Source organism: Aethalodelphis obliquidens, unplaced genomic scaffold, assembly GCF_003676395.1.
Source record: "Aethalodelphis obliquidens isolate GAN/ISIS:26980383/991018 unplaced genomic scaffold, ASM367639v1 scaffold5, whole genome shotgun sequence".
NCBI lineage: Eukaryota > Metazoa > Chordata > Mammalia > Artiodactyla > Delphinidae > Aethalodelphis > Aethalodelphis obliquidens.
In genome coordinates, this window is record NW_020837949.1 from 49,243,741 (window position 1) to 49,270,221 (window position 26,481).

The following is a 26,481-nucleotide window of genomic DNA, read 5'->3' on the forward strand; positions in this document are numbered from 1 at the left end:
TCCCGTTGCGGAGCACAGGCTCCGGACGCGCAGGCTCAGCAGCCATGGCTCACGGGCCCAGCCGCTCCGCGGCATGTGGGATCTTCCCGGACCGGGGCACGAACCCGTGTCCCCTGCATCGGCAGGCGGACTCTCAACCACTGCGCCACCAGGGAAGCCCCTACTTTTATTATTTTTGAAAACAACATTTGTTTCAAAATGTAAAAAAAAATGCAAAAGGGTCAAGAATAAACGTTCTCACTCTCTCTCTTCTGCCTCTTAGTCATCTTTGGTATCCTTCCAGGGAAATTTTATGCATCTGCAAGTAGAATATACTCCTGTTTATTACCTCCCCTGCCTTCTTTTCTGTAAATGGTAGCATCACATACAGTCCTTCCCATGCCTCCCTCTTTACTTAACAGCATAGACTGCTCCACAGCTATCCACAGAGCATCCTGGTTCTCTTTTTGTGTACTATTCCACTGTGCGGCCACAGCATAATTCATTTCACCAGCCCCCACGGATAGATACTCTTTTGCTATTAGAAACAGTGCTCAGCGAATACCTGTGAATTTGTCTGAGGGATACATTTCTATAAGTGGAATGTCTGAGTCAAGCAAGGCCATGTGAATTATTAACTCTGATACTGGCAACATGCCCTCTGTGGGGAACTAATACACATTTGCCAAGTGTGTATATATGAGTTCTGTTTTCCCACATCTTCCCTAACACGGATGGTTATCAAGATCCTTTATTTTTGCCAACCCCAGATAGGTGAAATGTAGTATATTTCAATGCACTTCAGTTGGTATTTTTTAAATTGTGTGTGAGGTCAAGCATTCTTCATGTGTTTAGGAGCCACTAATTTATTTTATATGGATTGTTTGTTCATATCCTTTGACCATTTTCCTATAGAGTTCTGTTCTTTTCCTCATTGATTTGTAATTCTTTACGTATTAGGGAAATTAATCCCTAAATGCATAACATGAAGCGCAAATATATTCTTCCATTTGTAATCTGTCTTTTGTTTTGCTTACAGGGCTTTTGCTATGCCAACTGTTTTGAAGCAATGAATTTTATCAATCTTTTCCTTATGTCTTCTAAGTTTTGTACCATACTTAGAAAGCCCATTCCTACTGCAAAGTTATAAAAATATGCTCCTTTAGATTATTCTAGAGACCAGTCAACTATGAGCAGTGAAAAGTTATTTTCTATGGTCTTGGATTATATCCTGGTTATAATGTGCTACTGGCCATAACATATGCAAACAAATTTTAATTTTTATACAGAAACTTTTATTTTCTGATACTTTGCAGTTTATAAAACATTGTCCCATGACAATCAGTGAGACAGGCAGCACAGGACTTATCTGTCTTATTTTACAGAAGAGAACTTCCCAAGCCAATACCCAGAGAGGGCAAACGACCACCCAAAGCTGCACTGTGTGGTCCAGACTCACACTGAGGACTCCTGAAGCTGTTCTCTCCTCTCTGCTCCACTGCCTCTCTCCACAAAACGACAACATCCACATGCATTAAAATCTTAAAGGACATCTCCAAAGGCATTTCCGAATAATGTCCAAAGAACGTGAATAACTTTTCTTTTCAAAAAACAGTATTTATTTATTTAAATGGGCCACACAGTGATCCAATTAAACAGTGACTCATCCTCAAACGTCCCTGCCAATGTTCTCAGCAACAGACAGAATTCCGTGTTTCTACAGTGTGCCTACATAACCCTGCAAAATTTAATTGAAAAGTAAGAGATGTAAATGTCCCCAGATCCCAAGGCTTCTGAGTGGGTCATCAAGAGCAGTACTTCTCAATTTATGGAGGGGGAGAAGGTGAGTTATATTTAAATTATGGAGGGCTCTTTTCAAATCACACATACCCCAGCATTCCCCATCACCCACCCCCCAACAGTGCCACCCCAGGAGTGCATAGCATGCCCCTTCAAGTGTATTGATGGTAGAAAATTTTTGAAAATCACTGTCCAGAGGACAGGGTCTGTGTCTGCACAATCCCTATACACCACACCCTTTGGTTCTCCAACCAACCCCAGCTCTTCTGCACCATCACACTTTGAATTCACGCTAACCAGGTAATTTCTAAAACTCCCCCCTCAGGCCCTTTGCACCTCTTGTTCCCTCTGACATCCCCCCACCTCCCCGGCTCAACCCACCAAGGTGGCTACTTGGTTTAAATGATACCTCCTCAGAGGAGCCTTGCCTGACCACCCACTAAAGCAAATTTCCCCAGTAATGCCCTATCCTTTTATTTTTTTTTTTTCCCTAGAATGTATCATAGTCTGTATTATTTTTATCTATTAATTTACCTTCTTGTTTATTGCCTGTCCTCTCAGAAGTGCCATGAGGTCAGGGACTTGTCTAAATCATTCACACTTTATAACCTTAGCACTAAGCAGAATGATTGGCATATAGTAAGTGCCCAATAAAAAATGGGTTAATTGAGAATCACAACTAGCTGCTGGACAATCATCGACAGGAAGACACTGGAACTCACCAAAAAAGATACCCCACATCCAAAGACAAAGGAGAAACCACAGTGAGATGGTAGGAGGGGCACAATCACAGTAAAATCAAATCCCATAACTGCTGGGTGGGTGACTCAGAATGGAGAACACTTATACCACAGAAGTCCACCTGCTGGAGTGAAGGTTCTGAGCCCCACATCAGGCTTCCCAAGCTGGGGGTCCAGCAACGGGAGGAGGAATTCCTAGAGAATCAGACTTTAAAGCCTACTGGGATTTGATTGCAGGACTTCGAAAGAACTGGGAGAAACAGAGGCTCCACTCTTGGAGGGCACACACAAAGTAGGGTGCACACCAGGACCCAGGGGGAAGGAGCAGTGATACCATAAGAGACTGAACCAGACCTACCTGCTAGTGTTGGAGGGTCTCCTGCAGAGGCGGGGGGTGACTGTGTCTCACCGTGGGGACAAGGACACTGGCAGCAGAATTTCTGGGAAGTACTCCTTGGCATGAGCCCTCCCAGAGTCCGCCATTAGCCCCACCAAAGAGACCAGGTAGGCTCCACTGTTGTGTTGCCTCAGGACAAACAACCAGCAGAGAGGGACCCAGCCCCACCCATCAACAGTCAAGTGGATTAAAGTTTTACTGAGCTCTGCCCACCAGAGCAACAGTCAGCTCTACCCACCACCAGTCCCTCCCATCAGGAAACTTGCACAGGCCTCTTAGAGAGACTCAACCACCAGAGGGCACAGAGCAGAAGTAAGAAGAACTACAATCCTACAGCCTGTGGAACAAAAACCACATTCACAGAAAGATAGACAAGATGAAAAGGCAGAGGGCTATGTACCAGATAAAGGAACAAGATAAAACCCCAGAAAAACAACTAAATGAAGTGGAGATAGGCAACCTTCCAGAAAAAGAATTCAGGATAATGATAGTGAAGATGATCCAGGACCTCAGAAAAAGAATGGAGGCAAAGATCGAGAAGATGCAAGAAATCTTTAACAAGACCTACAAGAATTAAAGAACAAACAAACAGAGATGAACAATACAATAACTGAAATGAAAACTCCACTAGAAGGAATCAATAGCAGAATAACTGAGGCAGAAGACCAGATAAGTGACCTGGAAGACAGAATGGTGAAATTCACTGCTGCAGAAAAGAATAAAGAAAAAGGAATGCAAAGAAACGAAGACAGCCCTAAGAGACCTCTGGGACAACATTAAACACAACAACATTCACATTATAGGGGTCCCGGAAGGAGAAGAGAGAGAGAAAGGACCCAAGAAAATATTTGAAGAAATTATAGTCAAAAACTTCCCTAACATGGGAAAGGAAATAGCCACCCAAGTCCAGGAAGCGCAGAGAGTCCCATACAGGATAAACCCAAGAAGAAACATGCCGAGACACATAGTAATCAAATTGGCAAAAATTAACGACAAAGAAAAATTATTAAAAGCAGCAAGGGAAAAACGACAAATACAAGGGAACTCCCATAAGGTTAACAGCTGATTTCTCAGCAGAAACTCTACAAGCCAGAAGGGAGTGGTATGATATACTTAAGGTGATGAAAGGGAAGTACCTACAACCAACATTACTCTACCCGTCAAGAATCTCATTCAGATTCGATGGAGGAATCAAAAGCTTTACAGACAAGCAAAAGCTAAGAGAATCCAGCACCACCAAACCAGCTCTACAACAAATGCTAAAGGAACTTCTCTAAGTGGGAAACACAAGAGAAGAAAAGGACCTACAAAAACAAACCCAAAACAATTAAGAAAATAGTCACAGGAACATACATATCGATAATTACCTTAAACATGAATGGATTAAATGCTCCAACCAAAAGACACAGGCTTGCTGAATGGACACAAAAACAAGACCCATATATGTGCTGTCTACAAGAGACCCACTTCAGACCTAGGGACACACTCAGATTGAAAGTGAGTGGATGGAAAAAGATATTCCATGCAAATGGAACTCAAAAGAAAGCTGGAGCAGCAATACTCATATTAGATAAAATAGACTTTAAAATAAAGAATGTTACAAGAGACAAGGAAGGACACTGCATAGTGATCAAGGGATCAATCCAAGAAGAAGATATAACAATTATAAATATATATGCACCCAACATAGGAGCACCTCAATACTTAAGGCAACTGCTAACAGCTGTAAAAGAGGAAATCGACAGTAACACAATAATAGTGGGGGACTTTAACACCTCACTTATACCAATGGACAGATCATCCAAAATGAAAATAAATAAGGAAACAGAAGCTATAAATGACACAATAAACCAGATAGATTTACTTGATATTTATAGGACATTCCATCCAAAAACAGCAGATTACACTTTCTTCTCAAGTGTGCATGGAACATTCTCCAGGATAGATCACATCTTGAGTCATAAATCAAGCCTCAGTAAATTTAAGAAAGTTGAAATCATATCAAGCATCTTTTCTGACCACAATGCTATGAGATTAGAAATGAATTACAGGGGAAAAAATGTAAAAAACACAAACACTTGGAGGCTAAACACTACATTACTAAATAACCAAGAGAACACTGAAGAAATCAAAGAGGAAATAAAAAAAATACCTAGAGACAAATGACAAAACACGACAATCCAAAACCTGTGGGATGCAGCAAAAGCAGTTCTAAGAGGGAAGTTTATAGCTATACAAGCCTACCTCAAGAAACAAGAAAAATCTCAAATAAACAATCTAACCTTACACCTCAGCGAACTAGAGAAAGAAGAACAAACAAAACCCAAAGTTAGCAGAAGGAAAGAAATCATAAAGATCAGAGCAGAAATAAATGAAATAGAAACAAAGAAAACAATAGCAAAGATCAATAAAACTAAAAGCTGGTTCTTTGAGAAGATAAACAAAATTGATAAAGCATTAGCCAGACTCATCAGGAAAAAGAGGGACAGGACTCAAATCAATAAAATTAGAAATGAAAAAGGAGAAGTTACAACAGACGCTGCAGAAATACAAAGCATCCTAAGAGACTACTACAAGCAACTCTATGCCAATAAAATCGACAACCTGGAAGAAATAGATAAATTCTTAGAAAGGTATAACCTCCCAAGACTGAACCAGGAAGAAACAGAAAATATGAACACTAATCACAAGTAATGAATTTGAAATCGTGATTTAAAATCTTTCAAGAGGGCTTCCCTGGTGGCACAGTGGTTGAGAGTCCACCTGCCGATGCAGGGGACGCTGGTTCGTGCCCCAGTCCGGGAAGATCCCATATGCTGCGGAGCGGCTGGGCCCGTGACCCATGGCCGCTGGGCCCGCACGTCCGGAGCCTGTGCTCCGCAACAGTAGAGGCCACAACAGTGAGAGGGCCACGTACCGCAAAATAACAAACAAACAAACAAAATAAATCTTCCAAGAAACAAAAGTCCAGGACCAGATGGCTTCACAGGTGAATTCTATCAAACTTTTAGAAAACAGCTAACACCCATCATTCTCAAACTCTTCCAAAAAATTGCAGAGGAGGGAATACTCCCAAACTCATTCTATAAGGCCACCATCACCTGATACCAAAACCAGACAAAGATACTACAAAAAAAGAAAATTACAGACCAATATCACTGATGAATATACATGCAAAAATCCTCAACAAAATACTAACAAACAGAATCCAACAACACATTAAAAGCATCATACACCATGATCAAGTGGGATTTATCCCAGGGATGCAAGGATTCTTCAATATACTCAAATCAATCAATGTGATAAACCATATTAACAAATTGAAGAATAAAAACCATATGATCATCTCAATAGATGCAGAAAAAGCTTTCAACAAAATTCAACACCCATTTATGATAAAAACTCTCCAGAAAGTGGGCATAGGGGGAACCTACCTCAACATAATAAAGTCCATATACGACAAACCATAGCAAACATCATTCTCAATGGTGAAAAACTAAAAGCATTTCCTCTAAGATCAGGAACAAGATAAGGATGTCCACTCTCGTCACTATTATTCAACAGTTTTGGAAGTCCTAGCCACGGCAATCAGAGAAGAAAAAGAAATTAAAGGAGTACAAATTGGAAAAGAAGAAGTAAAACTGTCACTGTTTGCAGATGACATGATATTATACATCGAGAATCCTAAAGGTGCCACCAGAAAACTACTAGAGCTAATCAATGAATTTGGTAAAGTCGTAGGATACGAAATTAATGCACAGAAATCTCTTGCATTCGTATATATTAACGATGAAAAATCTGCAGGAGAAATTAAGGAAACACTCCCATTTACCACTGCAACAAAAAGAATAAAATACCTAGGAATAAACCTACCTAGGGAGACAAAAGACCTGTATGCAGAAAACTATAAGACACTGATGAAAGAAATTAAAGATGATACCAACAGATGGAGAGATATACCATGTTCTTGGATTGGAAGAATCAATATTGTGAAAATGACTATACTACCCAAAGCAATCTACAGATTCAATGCAATCCCTATCAAATTACCAATGGCATTTTTTACGGAACTAGAACAAAAAATCTTAAAATTTGAAGGGAAACACAAAAGACCCCGAATAGGCAAAGCAGTCTTGAGGGAAAAAAACAGAGCTGGAGGAATCAGACTCCCTGACTTCAGACTATACTATAAAGCTACAGTAATCAAGACAATATGGTACTGGCACAAAAACAGAAACATAGATCAATGGAACAAGATAGAAAGCCCAGAGAGAAACCCACACACCTATGGTCAACTAATCTATGACTAAGGAGGCAAGGATATACAATGGAGAAAAGACAGTCTCTTCGATAAGTGGTGCTGGGAAAACTAGGCAGCTACATGTAAAAGAATGAAATTAGGGGCTTCCCTGGTGACGCAGTAGTTGAGAGTCCGCCTGCTGATGCAGGGGACACAGGTTCATGCCCCGGTCCAGGAAGACCCCACATGCCGTGGAGCGGCTAGGCCCGTGGCCATGGCTGCTGAGCCTGTGCATCTGGAGCCTGTGCTCCGCAACGGGAGAGGCCACAACAGTGAGAGGCCCGCGTACCGCAAAAAAAGAAAAAAAAAAAGAAAAAAAAGAATGAAATTAGAACACTCCCTAACACCATACACAAAAATAAACTCAAAATGGATTAGAGATCTAAATGTAAGACTGGACACTATAAAACCCTTAGAGGAAAACATAGGAAGAACACTCTATGACATAAATCACAGCAAGATCTTTTTTGATCCACCTCCTAGAGTAATGGAAATAAAAACAAAAATAAACAAATGGGACCTAATGAAACTTCAAAGCTTTTGCACAGCAAAGGAGACTATAAACAAGACGAAAAGACAACTCTCAGAATGGGAAAAAATATTTGCAAACAAATCAGTGGACAAAGGATTAATCTCCAAAATATATAAACAGCTCATGCAGCTCAATATTAAAAAAACGAACAACCCAATCCAAAAATGGGCAGAAGACCTAAATAGACGTTTCTCCAAAGAAGACATACAGATGGCCAAGAAGCACATGAAAAGCTGCTCAACATCACTAATTATTAGAGAAATGCAAATTAAAACTACAATGAGGTATCACCTCACACCAGTTATAATGGGCATCATTGGAAAATCTACAACCAACAAATGCTGGAAAGGGTGTGGAGAAAAGGGAACCCTCTTGCACTGTTGGTGGGAATGTAAATTCATACAGCCACTATGGAGAACAGTATGGAGGTTCCTTAAAAAACTAAAAATAGAATTACCATATGACCCAGCAATCCCAGTACTGGGCATATACCCAGAGAAAACCATAATTCAAAAAGACAATTGCACCCCAATGTTCATTGCAGCACTATTTACAACAGCCAGCTCATGGAAGCAACCTAAATGCCCATCGACAGACGAATGGATTAAGAAGATGTTGTACATGTATACAATGGAATATTACTCAGTCATAAAAAGGAACGAAATTGGGTCATTTGCTGAGACATGGATGGATCTAGAGACTGTCATACAGAGTGAAGTAAGTCAGAAAGAGAAAAACAAATATCGTATATTAACGCATATATGTGGAATCTAGAAAAATGGTACAGATGAACCAGTTTGCAGGGCAGAAACAGAGACACAGATGTAGAGAACAAACGTATGGACACTAAGGGGGAAAGCGGCGGAGTGGTGGGGGTCGTGGTGGGATGAATTGGGAGATTGGGATTGACATGTATACACTGATGTGTATTGAATTGATAACGAATACGAACCTGCTGTATAAAAAAATTAAATTAAAAAAATTTTGTTAAATAGGGTCAATTAAGTTTGATTGAATTAGTCCCAGCTAATTCTCTCCCTTTCTGCATCACCATCAAGTTTCTCAGCAGTCCAACCACGTGGGCTGGGAGGATGGACAGAGAACACGTTCCCGGCCCCTCCTGCAGCCCACCTCTGCTCATGGTTACTCCTTCACCTTGGGAGAAAAGAAAGCATTTATCCAGCAACAGTCCAGGATGGAATGTCTTGAAGGCCATGTGCCGTCCTCTATTGTTTTCTCTCTTTCCTCCTGACCTAACTCCACTAGACTGTGGAGGATGAGACTGGAGAATGATGTTAAAGATACACCATTCATAATCAAAAACAGCAACCCAACAAAAAATAACTGATTGTTAACTATGGCACCAGACACTGTACAAAGACTATAACATGAAAGATCTCATCTCATCCTCAAGATAGCCCCAATATGGAAATAGCGTCCAAGGTCACGCAGCTAGTAAGTGAAGGAGCCAGGGTCCAAACCCAGCTAGGTACCACACGGTACCTGCCTACATCTAACACGGTATCCAAGCTACATGCTTAGAGATAAATGCTTAAAAGATAGCAATGAGTGGAGAATATCAACCAACACATTGAGTTATTAATGTCTCAAATGCTTTAGGGATGTCAGATTGGGGGCAGGGTTCTGTCTATACATGAACTGGGAAAGCCAACAACCAAACATCTGGAAATGACTTTTTCATCCTCAGAAAGGAGGTAATGTTGAGAGAAGTGTAGTGCCTTCATATGACCTCTTTAGGGTCATTTAGCTATAAAGGAGGACCCCCAAGAATAACTAGAGGACAACAAAAATCCAATTCAATGAGCAATCACTGAGAGCCCACTGTGTGATGGTTCTAGGATTGGTCCTGGCGAGGGTTAAGTCACACTCCCTGAGTTCTAAGACCTAAAGATGTCCAGACACAGATATGAAACAGTTTGCTTCTAATGCAAAGTTCACTGTATGTGCCAAAAAAAACAGCACTGGTAACAGGATTACAGGAAGGAGGACAGTGGAGAGAGAGAAGCTTCACAAAGAACGTAGCACTTGATGAGGCCTCGATGCTTGCATGAGGACAAGAAGAGAAAACAGGACCAGCCTGGGGTGATTAAGAAGCAGCACCACATGGGACTTCCCTGGCGGTCCGGTGGTTAGGACGCCGAGCTTCCATTGCAGGGGGCACGGGTTCGATCCCCGGTTGGGGAACTAAGATCCCACAAGCCACATGGCATGTCCAAAAATTAAAAAAAGCAGCAGCACCACCACTTTCAGTATACCTAGGGGTCCAGTCAACCAAGAGTGAAGGGACTGTGTTGGCAGAATATCACAAGGAGGTAAGTCTGGAAGAGCTTCAGTGGGCATCCTAGGATGGGGAAGTCCTGAATGATGAGAGGAGGAATGCTGACTTCTGTTAGAAGGCAGGGGTGTAGTACACGGAAGCCTGCCACGATGGTGATGACTCATCTGGGGATGGGGTGGAAGATGGATTGATAGGCCGTGAGCTTCATCACAGGGCTGCTGGAATGCACCGGCCAGCAGAAGAGATCATGAACTCAAGGTGGGAGGGGGGATGGCCAAGCGCATTTGAAAATAACAAGAAGCAGAGCCCAGAGGATTTGGAGGGCAGTGAAATCATTCCGTGTGATACTATAATGGTGGACACATCATATACTTGTCAAAATCCAGAGTGTACAACACTATGAGTTAAATGAACCTCAGTGTAAAGTGTGGACTTTGGTGACAATGATGTGTCAGTACAGGTTCATTGACTGTAATGACATATGTACACTCTGATGCTGAAGTTGATAATGGGAGAGGGGAGGTAGGCAGGACATAGGATGTCTCTGTATTTTCCCTCAGTTTTGCTGTGAACCTAAAACTGCTCTCAAAAATCAAGTCTAGGGACTTCCCTGGTGGCGCAGTGGTTAAGAATCCGCCTGCCAATGCAACGGACTTGGGTTCGAGCCCTGGTCCAGGAAGATCCCACATGCCGCGTAACAGCTAAGCCCGTGCGCCACAACTACTGAAGCCCATGCGCCTAGAGCCCACGCTCCGTAACAAGAGAAGCCACCGCAATGAGAAGCCCGTGCACTGCAACGAAGAGTAGCCCCCTCTCGCAGCAACTAGAGGAAGCCCGCGCGCAGCAACGAAGACCCAACGCAGCCATAAATAAATAAATACGAAATGGTCACTTAAAAATAAATAAATAAATAGCAACCAAAAAAAAAATCAAGTCTATTAGGGACTTCCCTGGTGGTCCAGTGGTTAGGACTCTGTGCTTCCACTGCAGGGGGCCCCAGTTCAATCCCTGGTCGGGGAACTAAGATCCCACAAGCTGTGCAGCCAAAAAAAAAAATCAAGTTTATTGAAAAAGATGTACGTAACAAGAATAACTTGAAGACAGAGCATGATGGAAGAAAGGGAGTCAAGGATGACTCACCAACCGGGTGACTGGAAGAAGGCTGGGGTCGTAGGCAATGGGGAAGTTGGAAAGGAGGTCTGTTTTTAGAGGTAAGAGAGAAAGAAGCTGAGTTCAGTTGGGAACAAGCTAGGATGATGATGGACATCCACATGGAACAGTCTTCAGGCACCTGGAGAACAGTTTGGGGCTGAGATAAGAAAAGGGTACAGGCATGCAAATTGGAGACAAAAGTCAGCATTAAATGTTCCCCTTTTAAACTCAGTGATAAATTCTCTTTCAAAAAGGAAATCACTGCAACACACTGGAAATAGTCTTCCCACCAAGCTCGCCACCTCTGTCACAAAGAACTGCCACTGGGGAGGCAAGTTCAATTACATGGGAAGACAGCAGCACCAGGGGTAGTGATCTACTGGTCAAGTCAACTCTGCCCAACGTGACATCAGTCCAGATAGGAAGAACTGGCAAGTCATCTGAGGGGCCAGCAAGAAGGGAGATTTCACTTTTGAGCAAGAGTGTCCCCCTAACAGGAGTAGGAAGGGCACAGTGAATGCCAAAAAGCCTGGCTGCAAATTCTTATTCTGCCTCTTGCCCAGGGAAATTCTTTCACGTCTCTGTGCCTTAGCTTCCTCATCTGTAAAATGAGGATAAGAGCCTGCTTCATGGATCCACTGTAAAGATAGATCACATGAGCGAATGTGGAGGTACGCACCTGGAGCTCACTGTGTCAGCTACTGTCACTGCTCATTATTGTCTAGATTCTTCCAAGACCCTTGAAGGGGGAAATGCTGAGGTCTCTTCCTGATGATCACAGAGCACTGTGCCTTTTTTAAAATGTTCCCTTCAAGTATCTGATTTGTCAGGTGGGACAGTAATATTTACAGGAGCAGAATATTTTAAATCTATATGCTCTGAAACAGCCCACGCAGTGAAGCACACACCTTGGCCATTCCCTGCGGCACACACTTACCCAGGGGTGTCCAATGCCTGGCCTTGACCCAAGAAGGCTGAGATAAGACATAGAGAAAGTCCTTTTAAAAGTGAGTAAAATGCCAAACTTATTATTCCTTAAACTATCTGCCCGAAGCACTGACTGCAATCCTAGGCATCTGACTCATATCTGTCCACAGACTCAGTTCGGCGAAGTTCTCAAAACAGAGGTCACATTTTTTCAAGGTTTCCCAACCGTCAGGGAAATGAGCTGGCTACAGAAAGCCAGCGACCAGTCTGTGCCTCCCTGTAAAAGGTTAAGTTGATTTCCTGGTGTAGGAATTTTCACGTGCAACCGGGCAGAAGGAGTCCCGATTCCCGGGGTCTGATCACCCAGGGATAGCCCACAGAAAGGCTCCACGTCTCCTGCTCTGAGACACCAGAACCCAGGGCTGTGGGAACACCTGCATTCTCCTCAGCTGTCCCAAATGCCACTCTACAGCAAACAGAGCCACTGTGTCAGTGAGAAAGGGGAGGATAATTATCAGTAATAGAAACCTCCTTCCTGTGTATTGTGTTTATAATTTCTAAGCAGCATAGTTTCCCTACGTACAATGCCCCCTGCTCTGTTCCGCACTTGGAACCATTTGGGTTTGTAAGTCTGAGAGGAACTGGGGAGCATCCACAGTCATCAAAATAAAGAGAAAAGACCCTGGAGCTCATGGGAAAGGGAGGAGGGGGAGGGGCAGGGCTAAAGACCGAGAGAGGGACCCAGGAGAAAGTGGAAGGTCAGGAGCCCCGCAAGGTGACTGCTCCACTAGCTTAGCAAAGTCCTCTGAACCAGCAAAGCACGTGGTGGGGTGGATTTCTCCATCAACATGTCAGGGCTGTCACCAAGGTAAACCAGGAAGAACACGTGAGCCCTCCCCCAACACACAGCCCAGGGAATTAGCAGCAAACCTGGGAGGCCTTTGGAATTCCCTGGGCCATGGGCTCGTGGGTTCTCACCAAGGTTAATTGGTTCTCTAAGGAACAAGGACTGGCAGGCCCTCAGATGACACCTAGGTTAGAAGAGAATGTGTCTTTCTTCTCCAAAACTAAAGATAGTCTAATTTTACTATTTAACATCTAAGCACCAGAGGAATGCATTGAAAAGACTGAAGGGACATCCACCCCAGCTTGCTTGGTTCAGCAGGGACAGGTGCCCTACACTGATGACAGCCCTTTAAGGTTCTGGGCCCCCGAGGCTTGAGTTGCGTGCGTCCTTCCATGTTTTCTCTGATGCCCAGGGACCTTTGGCCAAATGCTGCAGGAGCCTCAGTGGAATCAGGGAAGCATAAAAAGGCCAAAAAAAAAAAATTTATTACTTTTGGTCATTGTTCTGTAAGGTTAAAATCATTTCAAAATTAGAAGTTTTTTTTTTTTTTTTTTGGCGGTACACGGGCCTCTCACTGTTGTGGCCTCTCCCGTTGCGGAGCACAGGCTCCGGATGCGCAGGCTCAGCGGCCATGGCTCACGGGCCCAGCCGCTCTGCGGCATGTGGGATCTTCCTGGACCGGGGCGTGAACCCGTGTCCCCTGCATCGGCAGGCGGACTCTCAACCACTGCGCCACCAGGGAAGCCCCAAAGTTTACAAGATTTTTAAAAATAGGAATCTACTGATGAAATCCTCTATACTACCAACCCCTTTCAATTCCACTGCCCAAACATAATCACTGTCTACAGATTAGGGGCATATCCTTATAGACTATTTTTTCCCCCCAAAAATGAGATCATAATATACCTACGGCTCTGTACTTTGCTTTCATTACTTAATATATAATAGATATTCTCCATATCAGCTCATTTATAGCAATTTCCTCCTTTGTTCAAGGAGGCAAGTATTTCCGAGGGATAAAGTCCTAGAAGGGGAACTGATACATCAGAAAGTATGCAAAGTTGTAAATGTTATAAATACTGCCAAAGTGCCTTTCCAAAAAGTTGTACCAATTTACACTCCCCAGAGAAGTATATGGTGACAATCTATTTTCCCATGCCCTCACCATGGTTGCTTTTTTCTTTCTTTTTTTTAAAAATTTTTAAAATTTATTTGGCTGAACCAGATCTTAGTTGCAGCACACGGGATCTTCATTGCCACGTGCGGGATCTTTAGTTGTGGCATGCAGGATCTAGTTCCCTAACCAGGGATCGAACCCAGGCCCCTGTACTGGAAGCGCGGAGTCTTAACTTCTGCGCCACCAGGGAAGTCCCACCATGGCTGCTTTTAATCCACACTTACCTGATATTAATGAGGTTTAGGACTAAACCTTTGTAATAAGACTAAATATTAGTCCTATTTAGTCACTGGGGCATCAAGCTTTGGCTAAGAGGTGGCCTGGCTTCCCAGTGATTCACATCCTACCCTTAATCTCAGACTTACTGGAATTTTGCTTGAATTTACAAATCTCTCAGCAAAATCTTTCCAACACTACAATTCTACCAAGAGCCCTAAACGGCCTCCTTGTGCCTCAACCAATGCATGTTCTGACTCTTTCCAAGTCTTTTCCCCAAATTTTATCCTCTTGGCTTGTATTTTTCAGCATTGTAGATTCCCATCCTAAATCCCTGTAGAGTGGTTCAGCTAACAAGATGGCATGCCAAGGATGATATATTTTGATAGCGCTTCCAGGAAGCTTTGCTGGTCTCTCCCACAGTGGGGAAGCCTAGTGGGAGAGTTGGGCGTCTTTTGGCATTTCGTAATTTATTCACCTGGCACCACTCATTCCAAAAGGAGGTATTGGGGTGTGATGGAAAGAATATGAGACTGGAAGTCAGGAGACCTGAGTTTTAGTCCCCTTCCTACTTCTAATTAGCTGCATAGTTCAGATTAAACTATGCTGCCTCTCCACTGGGCCTCGGCTGCCTCATTTGTAAAACGAGATTATTGGACTAGAATAGTCATTACTAAGCTTTCTTTCTACCATGGGTGACCCTTTAAGAATCTAAAGTAAGTTGTGCATTCTCACCCCCAGAATAATATACTCTTGCACAAGAGTATGAAATCATACATTTTCAGGGAGTTCACAGACTCCCTAAAGCCTATCTCTGTATTCCCAGGGTCAAGATCACTGAGACCTAAGCTTTTTAAAAATAACAGAGAATACAACAGAAATGTATGCAGAATCACAAAACCTTAAGTGAAGTTGAATCATTTCCAGAACTAAAAGCATCTCCTCCGCAGAGACTGGGAGGAGGAAGTGGTTACTTAGGGAAAAATAAATGAAAATGCCAATTAAGAGCTGCCCTTGATTGAGGTCTGGCTAAGCCCTTTACCTACATTCACAGAGGAGTGGCTGAGGGAAAGTACCCATTCCAGAGCCAGGCTGCCTCATTCAAATCATGGCTCCATCATTTACTAATTGACTTAGGCTCTGTGCCTGTTCCTTCTTCTGTTATTAAAAAAAAAAAAAAAAAGGAAAGAAAGAAAAGAAAAAAGGAGGCGAGGGTTAAAACAATACCTATCTGAAGGATTGTTAATATACATATGGTATTTTAAACCAGGCCTGGCACACACTAAGCCCTAAATAACTATTCCATATTATAGAAATCTGGGACACATTTGCTGGGTGGTTAAGATTGTGAGCTGAAGAGTTTAGGAAAGCCATAGATATCTTGATAACTCATTTTCTCCCAGATGTAAACAGAATCTGCTTCAGAAGTTTGTTGTAAGGATTCAAATGTATAGACACCAAGGGGGGAGAGCGGCAGTGGGGGGGGATGAATTGGGAGATTGGGATTGACATGTATACACTAATATGTATAAAATAGATAACTAATAAGAACCTGCTGTATAAAAAAAAATAAATTTCAAACATTCACAAAAAAAAAAAAGTTTGTTGTAAGGATTAATGAGCCTGCCACATAAAAACTCTTTTCACAATGCCTAGCACATAATCAGTGCTCATTAAATGTCAACTAATGTTATGAACAATTCTGGGAGGCAAGGATTATCAGTTCCTTTTTTTTTATCTCTGAATAAAGGATAAATCAGACTTTGAGAGTTAAGTGCCCTGCTGACAGTACCTCAGTTAGCAAATGATTATCCCAGATTTCAACACTAATGAGTCTGAAACCAGAACCTGTAACCACTACCACATATAACCTCTTAGTTTGAACAGGGCTTAGAGAACATAAAAGCTGATTCATACCTACTAGATTCTAAGAGAAAAAAAAAAAGATGTTGGTGATAACAGTTCAAAATGCGGGGTATTCTCCATGGAGGTCAACCATGACTTTGGCCAAAAGCCCTCCTTTGCCACTCTTAGAAATGGAAGACTGCAAAGGCTGGACCCTGGTCTCAGTCAATTCTAAACCCCTTGCAAGTGGTTCTTAAACCACAGCCCTGACACCAAAAGAGGAAAAAGAAGCCATTTCCCATAAGAGCTGAACTAACGAACTGAGCCCTCTAAAATGAAAGTAGAGACCCTAAGGCTGAGAGGAGCTATTATTAAGAATGTTCCAAGGGAGGGTGGGAGGGAGACGCAAGAGGGAGGAGATATGGGGATACATGTATACGTATAGCTGATTCACTTTGTTATAAAGCAGAAACTAACACACCATTGTAAAGCAATTATACTCCAATAAAGATGTTAAAAAAAAAAGAAAAAAGAATGCTCCAAAATCAAGTAGAAATGCTGCAGTAGAACACAACATTAGTCTTTAAACAACAAACTTCTATGTGGGAAAGAATGAAGGTGTTTATTTCTATGTTTGGATACCAAGATCCGGGAGGCCTTCCCTTAAGTAAAACAAGAGGAAGTTACCACAGCCCAGTATGGTGGGGGGAGAAGCAGAATGCCTGTCAGTCAAGAGACATCTGGGGAGAAGCAGTGTCACCTGAGCAAGAAGTCCCCACTCTCAACACCAATTTCCTCCCTAGTGCAATAGTCACCTCGGAAATGAGAATAAAATAGACCGGCAGGCGAAACAGGGTGATCCAGTGAAATACAGGTCAGTGCTAGTCACCTTACTTCACATTTTATATATATTTACCTCTGGATGTATTTTATTTTGTGTCTTTATTCAAAACAGTCCCATTAGGCAACCTTAAATCTCCCATGCCTTAAAAAAAAAAAAAAAAAAAGGCCTTAGGACTAGGTATCACTGGAAGGGATGGTAGAAGCAGGAGAAGCACCTCACTCACCTCCATTCTCAGACTGAGGCACCCCAGCTGAGTTTGGTCCAAGGATGCAGCAGCCAGTTCTCCCCAGTGGCTTCACTCACCCAGCCCACTCCCAGGGGAGAAGAGGTTGTTTATGTATTCCAAGCCTACACCCACCTCAGGCCCCCAGGGGTGGGGAGAACGCTGGTGTCGGGAGAACGCTGGAGTCAGAAGTCCGCCAGAATCTAGGCCTGTTTCTTCTCCCACCCGGCTGAACAGCTGAACGACTCTCCTCCCAGAGGCCTTAGTTTCCCATCCCTCAAATGAAAGGTTTGAAGATCACATGAAAGCCTCCTTCCTGCTTTCTAATTCCATTATTCTTACACGTAAACGTGCCTTGCAGAAATAGAAGCCCTTCCTTTCAAGCAGGACGTGTGGCTCTACGTCCCCGTGACCATTCCCCTCAATCACCCGCAGACCGTCTTACAGAAGTATAATGCATCAGAGAACAAACGTATGGACACCAAGGGGGGAAAGCGGCGGGGTGGGGGGGTGGGATGAATTGGGAGATTTTGATTGACATATATACAGTAATATGTATAAAATAGATAATGAACAAGAATCTGCTGTATAAAAATTAATTAAATTTTTTAAAAAAAGAAGTATGATGCATCAGAACTGAAAAACAGGCTGTTGCTTTCCCGTGGCACCAGACCTAGTAATCAGTCAACGTGGATTTTCTCTCGGGCCTTTTCCCGCAATCCCACAATCCCACGAAAACCCTCTTGCGTACCCCTCCCAATTTCTAAACTCAAAGCTACCCTTTCGTGAATTAAAAAATACCCACCCACAACCCGGCCTGGTGTAAGGTGCCTCAGCACTTTTCCTAGCATCCAGGATTCCACCTCTGCCCCACCCTCTCCCCGGGGTGTCTTTTTAGCCAGATCGATCCGATCCTTGCCCTCCCCTGGCAAACAGGCCGACCAATTTCTCCTCCCCGGCAGGAAAGAAGGCAGCGCCCGGCTCCAATCCCAGGAGACCCAAACCTCTTCCCAGCCCGCAGGGAGTGGCACCTGGTCGCAGCAGGAAGGGCCCCACGCCTCGGAAAAGGAAAGGAAAGGGCGGCCGGCTCGCTCCCAGCAGCGATCCTCCCCCCGGCGGCGCAGGGGAGGCCTCCCTAGCAGGTCTCCTGTCACTTACGGGCTGCACCTCCGGGCAGAGCCTGGCACAGCAGGACCGGCGGGCAGGCGGGCGGCGGAGTTTGCTGACTCAAAGGCGCGTCGGAGGCGGCGGCGAGCGCACAAGAGCGCAGCCCCGCGCTCCCAGCGCACGTAGCGGCCCCGCGCCCGCGCCCGCGCTCCGCGCCCGCCTCCCGCTTCCCTGGCCACCGCACCGCCCAGCCCAGGTGCTGCCGGGCGCCGGCCCGCCCCGCCCCCTGCCGCGGACCTGGAGGCGGCCCCTCGGCCCCAGGGGCTAAGGAGAGCCGAGCGGCCGCCGGGGGGCGCAGCGCGCTCGGAGCCCGCTTCCCCTTCCCGCTTCCCCTTCCCGCGTCCGCGAAACGGGGCTGCGGAGGAGGCACCCGTGTTTGGCCCCAAGCTGAGGCTGAAGGGGTGCGAGTCGCGCCCTTGGAATCGCCACTGGAAAGCCACCTTCAGCTTGCTAACCCCGCCCCGCCCCCTTAGTTAAGGGGAGGATTGATGAATGAGGAAGAGGGATGGTAGATAACGGTAGACTGTCGATGATAGAATGTAGGTGGTGGGCGTATGGATGTTTACTGAAAAATTCTTTCAACTTTTCAGTATGTTTGAAATTTTTCACAAGGAAACTTTGGGGGGAAAGAAAAGAGGTCTGGCAAGGAGCCTGAATCAGTAAACCATTTTCCAGGTGGCACCTTGGGCTGCATCTGACCCACCTGTTTGCATGGAAAACCGCAATAATCACTTAAACCGCTAATGGGTGACTACATGGCAGAATAATGTAGTGTTAAAAAAAAAAATTCCACTGAGTACATTTTAAAGATTTTATTGGCTTTATTCAGTGATTCGTGATAGGGCAGCATCCAATCCAGCAGATAGGAGGGAGCTCTAAGGAGCTGTACAAAATGAAAGACTTTTACAGACATAAGGAGGCAAGACAAGGAAGTTATCACAGCAAAAAGCAGATTGGTCATGGCAAGGTCATGTCGTTTCTCTAGGAAAAGACAGGGGTCTATCAAGGAGATTCACCTTGCCAGTGCTGACCAGGGAATTGCAGATTGACTGCATTCCTTTACTGGGAGAGGCTGAAACTACTATTAAGTTAGGTACTAAGTTCCCATTCGGTGATGTCTCCGCAGAAGTGCTTAGCATAAGTGACTCCATTTGGAGCCTATTGTCTCTTTTTTTAACAGGAGCCTAACATTTCATTATTTAAGCATGAATTTTCCCATTAGACACAGCCAGCTCTGATGACCATTCAGGGCCATTACAGGCCCACCTGAAAATGTACACGTCTATCCTCCATACCCCAATTGGCTTAACAACAAAACTTCTAAATCTACAACGTTGTGTCTTAATATCTTGGATCCTGACATTGCATCGCTGAATCTTGAATCACCTGTGTTTAATTTCCTAAAATTGCACCCCAGTTATAACACACAAGTGACTGTAAACATGATCACTTCTGAAAATCGAATTAAAGTGTATTTTTCAAATTCTTTTCCCTATGCTCCACAAAGAAAAGCATTGACTGGAAAACAAAATGCAATATGTGTCTAAGATCCTAAGAGCTTCTGCAAAATTAAAATCTTTCTGGATTACTATCATCAAGAGCACACCCTTACAAATGTGGGCAGAGCAGCAAAAAAAAAAACCTTTAGAGAGTCTATAGGAGGTCGTTTAAGTATCTGTTAGAATTATGGCCCTAAAAGAAAGGAAGAATATGAAAAGAATTCAGAATAGAATGACGCAATGGATTTTAATCCACTCCATCAGGGTAGCTGCTAGGTGGTGTTTCTAGTTTAAGAATTGTACTGTGCAACCTGAATCCAGGGGACTGAGCTAAGTGACCACCAATTTTTTTAGATTGTGACTTTTTGTTATACTATCAGTGGGCAGGTAAAAAACTGGGACTCTCTTGTGCTTAAGAAATCCTAGCATGCTAATAAAACCACCATAAAATTGCTTTTAAGAAGAAATTCCCTTACCTGCCCCAATCCTGCCTCTGCAGTAGCTCCTAGGGTCAGGTTAACTGATTCAAACCCCAGCTTTACTACCTCTCACTATGTGATCCTGGGGAAATAACTCTGTGGGCCTCATTTTATCATCTGAAAAGGGGAGATGATAATAATAATAATAGATGATAATAAAGGGGAGATGATAATAATGATGATAATAGAACCACCCTCATAGGGTTGTTGTGAGTGTTGAGTGAAATAATCCGGTAAAGCTCCTGAACTGTGCTAGATACATTGTAAGTGCTCGATAAATTTTATTTATTATTATTGAAACCAAGCGGGGCCCTATGGGGCTCCCAGGCACGGAGGCCTTTTTGTCCCCCATTTCTTGTAGGCAAGACTCCAGCCTCCATGATCTTCCCTGAGGTCCAAAGGGCAGATTCAACAGTTGCAAATCAAGGGAGGAGCAGCCAGGAAACCAACTGAGACAAGATTAAAGGGACCAGAGAAGCTCATCAAGATTAGGAGACTAGGGGCTTCCCTGGTGGCACAGTGCTTAAGAATCCACCTGTCAATGCAGGAGACATGGGTTCGAGCCCTAGTCCCCTGGTTCGGGAAGATCCCACATACCATGGAGCAACTAAGCCTGTGTGCCACAACTACTGAAGCCCACGCCCCTAGAGCCCGTGCTCCGCAACAAGAGAAGCCACCACAATGAGAAGTCTACACACTTCATGGAAGAGTAGCCACCGCTCGCTGCAACTAGAGGAAGCCCGCACACAGCAACAAAGACCCAATGCAGCCAAAAACAATTAATTAATTAATTTTAAAAAAAAGATTAGGAGACCACCTGAGACCCTGCACACCCCCTAATCTTTTTTTTTTTTTTTTACCCCCTAATCTTGTTAGCAACCTCACCCTTTTGAAACTCTGCAGAAGAAAGAAGAATGCAGGACTGTTACTGCCTTGATCCTTATCCCATACTCCTGACCACAAGCCCTGACTATAAGAACTCTCCCTATTCCCCAGGGAGGGGAGCACAGTTCTTGACATGCCAGCCTGCTGGGTTCCCCTCTTTTCCTGGCAAAGAATGAAGCCACCCTTTCTTTCTCCTCCAAAACTCTGTCTCCATATCTCATTTCTGCATCTGTATACAGGGAGCCAAGATTCTGACAGCATTATAATGCTGTTATTATAACGTGATCCTCTTCTTGAATCTCTTCCATCTCCAGGTAAAGTTAGACCTATTAGGGAAAGCCAGCTTTGTGCCCTGCCTCTAACTCAGGAGTCAATAAAAAGACACTGAGTTCTTCGTCCATCTCCTGGGAAAACTGCAAAATCCACAGACAATAAAAATGGAAGCTGCCTGAACTTGGTGTTCAGAAGTTATAATTAACTGATACTATACTATCTAAAACTCTATCTTTAAATTTACATAAATTGTCCCGCCTTCTTGAGAAACACTGTCATGGTACATACGCATACTGTACAAAAGATGGTTTTATCGTCAAACAACTAATAATGGGATGGGAGCAAAAATTTTAAACAAATAATTTGGATTTTGATTTCTCATTTTACATCATAATCTTTTTCCAATAGTATGAAGGCATATAGATTAATGTGAATAAAAATAATCACTCGACTATTGTTGACGAAAAATTAATCAGTCAATGTAAGAAAGAAATTTTATTCATGCCAAATTGAGGATTATAACCCAGGAACAGCCTCTCAGAAAGCTCAGAGAACTGTTCTGCCCGTTAGAGGTCAAAGCACTGTTATATAGGTTTTTGAGACAGAGGACTGTATATTAAATGACATAGTTTTCACCATCCGGATCTGCAGGTACACAGTGGTGGGTCACTGTGACTCCTTACGAAATCAAGAAGGAATGTTATCTTTAAGGAGTTGTCTTGTTGGTGCTAGGAGAATGTTGTTCTTTATGGTTGAGCAGGCATTTCTGCTGGTGGGTAGGTCTGGTAGATGCATAATGCAGATACACAATGCACAGTAGAGCAGGGAGAGGAGGCCAAGGGGCAGACAAAGATTTTTATGTTTAAATTTTCCTTGACTTACCTTAGAATATGAATGTTATGCATGTCATCATATGCTTCCTCTCCTGCTCCAACAATCCCATATTACTGTCCACTGCCCATAAATCTACTTCAAGGAATGTCCCCTAGGTTGCTGTGATGGAGGCAAATGGGGAGAAAAACTTTGTCTCTTTCCTCTCGTGTGAACTTCAGCCCTGATCCTGCCCAGATGTTCTCCCACATTGCTCTCCAGTGCGTGAGACACACCGCCCCAGTCAAGTCCGCCTATTGCTATGTCACTGCGCAGGAGAAGACATTTAGCTCTTTCCTCAAGGCAAGGCAGCTTTGAGGAGCATTTCAGGGACTCAGACAACCTGACGACTTCAGAATGGTTTCCTGCCAGCTATGGTTTCCCTTCCTACCCTGGCTGGCACTGGCTCTACTCTACAAGCCTCCCAGCAGCAGCTGGTCTCTGTCTCCATGGCAACAGACAGGCCTGAAGGAGCACACTCTCCAGCTTCCCTCCACAGGACAAAATTAGGGTGCCCACAAGCAGTTCATTAACGAAACAAACACAGTGGATTAAGAGAAAATGGGAGAAATAAAGGAGCAACTGAACAATGATCTGAACAATGAACAAAATAAAAGAATAAAAAGAATAAAATGCACGTATGGACCTAGAGATTACCATACTAAGTGAAGTAAGTCAGACAGAGAAAGACAAATACCATATGATATCACTTATATGTGGAATCTAAACAAATGGTACAAATAAGCTTTTTTACAAAACAGAAACAGATTCACAGATATAGGAATCAAATTTCTGGTTGCCAAAGGGGAGAGTCGGGGGAGGGGTAAATTAGGAGTTTGGGATTAGCAGATACAAACTACTATATATAAAATAGATAAACATCAAGGACCTACTGTATAATACAAAGAACTATATTCAATATCTTGTAATAACCTATAATGGAAAAGAATCTGAAAAAGAATATATATATCTGAGTTGCTTTGCTATACACCAGAAACTAACACAACATTGTAAGTCAACTATATTTCAATTTTAAAAAGTTAACAAAAGCAAGAGAAAATATGTAAGGATGGAAAGAAGCAGTGGAAAATGGCAGGTTATAAAAGGTGTGTAAATTACCCTTTCATTTTTGTTTTCTTAGAGAAGGCACCTATAGTAAGTACAAAGTGGTAACCATAATCTCATTTTTTCAGCATATGACCCATTTCTCTATTTTGTTTATGAAAATAAATCAGACTCTAAACCCTACTGCACTGGGTTAGTGGGAAAGTCAATCTTAGGCGTTACTAAAGGCCTCTTAATGCCTTCCCCACAATCCAATTCCTGCTTCCGTGCCCTGCTAAAAAAGGAGCCAGAGATTTTACTCAGAGCTAAATATATGAGGAAGTTTCAGATCTCTAGTCTCCACTGGTTCTCACTGAGATACCCATTGTCCAAAGTCTCATGGTCCTTTTATGTTATTTTGTGCCATGGAATTTGATGAAGCTGCATGGAAAAAAAACACAGAATGTTCTAAGGATGTTAAAAGAGACAAATAAATGAGCAATTCCATTAAAGAAAAAAGAAATTATAAATCCATAATAGGCAGAAGAAAAACAAGAATAATTGGATATAAAAAATTGCCAGTTAAAACTCTGAGGAAAACTGTAGTCAATGAAATTTAGAAGCCAATGCATGAGATAAACTCTAGGCTGGACACAGGTGAAGAAAGAATTATTAAACTGGAAAACATAACTGCAGCATTTGCCCAGAATGTATCACAGAGACAGTTAAGAGATGTGGATAATAACATTGAGAGAATCCAAAATAAATACAAGTAGTGCTCAAAAAGAAGACATTGGATTAAATGGTAGTGAAGTGATGTTTAAGGTGATGACAGTTGAGAATTATCCAGAATTGTTAAAAGGCATGATTCTTCAGATAGAAAATTCACTCTAAAATCCAAGAAGGAAAAATAAGAATAAAACTACACTTAGAGCAGTAAAAGTGCTATTCTAGAACATCAGGGATAAACGGGTATCCATGAAGCTACCAGAGAGAAAAAGCAGATTATAAAAGTTATTTAGGGCTTGCCTGGTGGCGCAGTGGTTGAGAGTCCGCCTGCCGATGCAGGGGACACGGGTTGTGCCCCGGTCCGGGAGGATCCCACATGCCGCGGAGCGCCTGGGCCCGTGAGCCATGGCCGCTGAGCCTGCGTGTCCGGAGCCTGTGCTCCACAACGTGAGGGACCACAACAGTGAGAAGCCCGCGTACCGCAAAAAAAAAAAAATTATTTACACTGGCCATAGAATTCTCAGCGGTAGCAAGATATCAGAAATGCTTAGCAAAAGCAACTGACAACCTAGAACTTTTTATCCAGCTAAGTGATCATGCAAGAGTGAAATCAAAATTTGAGATACACATAGATGAAGGGAATTTCCTACCGACAAACAAACAAAATCAGGGCTCTTGAAGCAGCCACAGCTCTGGCCCACAGTGAGATCAGGTGTTGCCAAGAAAATGCACTGGCTCTGAAAACAGTTGCCATGAATTGGTGTCCCATGTGCCAGGCATTCTTATGCACCATCTTACTTTATCCTTCAATGCCCCTGCCACGGGAGTGGTCAAAGTACCTAAATGTCAAATGGGGGAAATACAGGTATTCCCTGCTATGCGTTACTCTGTCTCTGCCATAACTCATTTGTTTGACATCCTTGGAGAATAGTGTTACACATTTTCCAGATGAGATGAAACAGAAAATAATACCTCCACTCACTAGGGAATTCTGGCCAGAACAAGTGCTTGCAACAAAACTCCACAATTATTGCAAAGAAGGTACAAGCCCCATTCCTAAGGCCCAACATCTCACAGGTAGGAGACCCTTAAAACTCAGCCAGACCTCTTTTCCTTTTATTTACTGCAATTCTTCACTATCAGGTAGCCCAGAAAGCAGAAGTGGACAGGAAATGTTAGAGGTAGATATGACAACACCAGCAAAGAGGAAGAAAAACTTTTTGAAAGCAAGTCTGAAAAGATTCTTGAAGTTCCAACCCTACCACAAGGCTGATGTCCACCCTCCCCACAAGACTATGAGCTTCCTGAGGGCAAGAACTGTGCCTGCAGACATCTGTAGCTCCAGACACAGTGCCTGACACACAGATAGTAGGGCCTCAATAAATAGTCACTAGGATGGAACGGGGAGGAGATGAGGGAAGGAAAGGAAGGAAAAAGGAAGCGAGCTAAAAGGAATGCTCTGGAAAAAAAAAACAAACAAACCCGCTGAGAAAGCCTCAGTCAGCTTATCCTAAGGTGTATTGATTTGTTTTCTCTATATTTGATGCTCTGGTATTTGGGGTCTTGATCCTGGAGAGACTGTTCCCCACCCCATCCCCAGGGCCAGCCAATTCCTAGAAAAAACAAACGACTCCCCTGCAAGTACGCTTTTGATATACAAACAAACAAACCAATCCAGACAATGCAGCGGTCTCACCCCAGCCCTCTCCTTATCAAACTGTCACACATCAAGCCAGTATTCTCCCTGCCCTAAAATGCCCCAGGGCCAGGTGCTGGCAAGTAGGGACCACCCAAATAGCCCAGAACCTGCTGAAATTATTCAAACCATCCAGTCCTAAATCTCTTCAGTGTACCTACTCTGCCTGGCCATTCCTTTCCAAAAGAATCTCGATAAGGCTCTGGGCCATGCTCTGCCCTCTCCCACTCTTGTGCCTCCTGACTGTCACTGGTCCTTCCCCATGGGGCCCTGTGTGGACGGCGTGGTATGCCTCCTGTATCTAGCGTTTAGGGAGGATAAACATCTTCCTTCATGACAATCATGTCCACGTCTGTGGTCTTACCACATCTGATTAAAACAAATTCTAGGTGCATTTTTAACACATAAAGGTAAACCTTTCTTTCCTTAGAAATACATTTCCTACTAAATAACAGAATTGTTATTTAACAATTCAACAGAATTGATCTGGGGTAAAACCCAGAGGTCACTTGTCAGAGGTCAGACTTCTAAAGGTACCACCAAGCCCATAGGCCTCCCAGG

General features: G+C 43.4%; 1 protein-coding gene across 4 annotated transcripts in view; it reads right to left on the minus strand.

Annotated features, from left to right (window-relative positions):
* SNX10 (sorting nexin 10) overlaps positions 1-18,724 on the minus strand; it is a 73,394-nt gene extending 54,670 nt beyond the window's left edge. The window contains exon 1 of one of the 4 annotated variants that reach the window (XM_027102346.1): positions 18,437-18,724. The gene's annotated coding sequence lies outside the window, so the exon portion shown is untranslated. Of the gene's footprint in view, positions 1-18,309 lie in introns of all 4 variants that reach the window. The other 3 variants (XM_027102345.1, XM_027102347.1, XM_027102348.1) reach the window with 3 other exon arrangements.
* Positions 18,725-26,481: the final 7,757 nt, after the last annotated feature.